This window comes from Oncorhynchus tshawytscha, linkage group LG10 (assembly GCF_018296145.1).
Source record: "Oncorhynchus tshawytscha isolate Ot180627B linkage group LG10, Otsh_v2.0, whole genome shotgun sequence".
Lineage (NCBI taxonomy): Eukaryota > Metazoa > Chordata > Actinopteri > Salmoniformes > Salmonidae > Oncorhynchus > Oncorhynchus tshawytscha.
In genome coordinates, this window is record NC_056438.1 from 4,816,338 (window position 1) to 4,818,088 (window position 1,751).

The window sequence follows — 1,751 nt, forward strand, 5'->3', positions numbered from 1 at the left end:
ATAGCAACGATTAAAATCATTCCCTAACCAGAAACCGTGGATTGATGGCAGCATTCGTGTGAAACTGAAGGCACGAACCACTGCTTTTAATCAGGGCAAGGTGTCTGGTAACATGACTGAATACAAACAGTGCAGCTATTCCCTCCGCAAGGCTATCAAACAAGCTAAGCGCCAGTACAGAGACAAAGTAGAATCTCAATTCAACGGCTCAGACACAAGAGGCATGTGGCAGGGTCTACAGTCAATCACGGACTACAGGAAGAAACCCAGCCCAGTCACGGACCAGGATGTCTTGCTCCCAGGCAGACTAAATAACTTTTTGCCCGCTTTGAGGACAATACAGTGCCACTGACACAGCCTGCAACGGAAACATGCGGTCTCTCCTTCACTGCAGCCGAAGTGAGTAAGACATTTAAACGTGTTAACCCTCGCAAGGCTGCAGGCCCAGACGGCATCCCCAGCCGCGCCCTCAGAGCATGCGCAGACCAGCTGGCCGGTGTGTTTACGGACATATTCAATCAATCCCTATACCAGTCTGCTGTTCCCACATGCTTCAAGAGGGCCACCATTGTTCCTGTTTCCAAGAAAGCTAAGGTAACTGAGCTAAATGACTACCGCCCCGTAGCACTCACATCCGTCATCATGAAGTGCTTTGAGAGACTAGTCAAGGACCATATCACCTCCACCCTACCTGACACCCTTGACCCACTCCAATTTGCTTACCGCCCAAATAGGTCCACAGACGATGCAATCTCAACCACACTGCACACTGCCCTAACCCATCTGGACAAGAGGAATACCTATGTGAGAATGCTGTTCATCGACTACAGCTCGGCATTCAACACCATAGTACCCTCCAAGCTCGTCATCAAGCTCGAGACCCTGGGTCTCGACCCCGCCCTGTGCAACTGGGTACTGGACTTCCTGACGGGCCGCCCCCAGGTGGTGAGGGTAGGCAACAACATCTCCTCCCCGCTGATCCTCAACACTGGGGCCCCACAAGGGTGCGTTCTGAGCCCTCTCCTGTACTCCCTGTTCACCCACGACTGCGTGGCCATGCACGCCTCCAACTCAATCATCAAGTTTGCGGACGACACAACAGTGGTAGGCTTGATTACCAACAACGACGAGACGGCCTACAGGGAGGAGGCGAGGGCCCTCGGAGTGTGGTGTCAGGAAAATAACCTCACACTCAACGTCAACAAAACTAAGGAGATGATTGTGGACTTCAGGAAACAGCAGAGGGAACACCCCCATCCACATCGATGGAACAGTAGTGGAGAGGGTAGCAAGTTTTAAGTTCCTCGGCATACACATCACAGACAAACTGAATTGGTCCACTCACACAGACAGCATCGTGAGGAAGGCGCAGCAGCGCCTCTTCAACCTCAGGAGGCTGAAGAAATTCGGCTTGTCACCAAAAGCACTCACAAACTTCTACAGATGCACAATCGAGAGCATCCTGGCGGGCTGTATCACCGCCTGGTATGGCAACTGCACCGCCCTCAACCGTAAGGCTCTCCAGAGGGTAGTGAGGTCTGCACAACGCATCACCGGGGCAAACTACCTGCCCTCCAGGACACCTACACCACCCGATGCTACAGGAAGGCCATAAAGATCATCAAGGACATCAACCACCCGAGCCACTGCCTGTTCACCCCGCTGTCATCCAGAAGGCGAGGTCAGTACAGGTGCATCAAAGCTGGGACCGAGAGACTGAAAAACAGCTTCTATCTCAAGGCCATCAGACT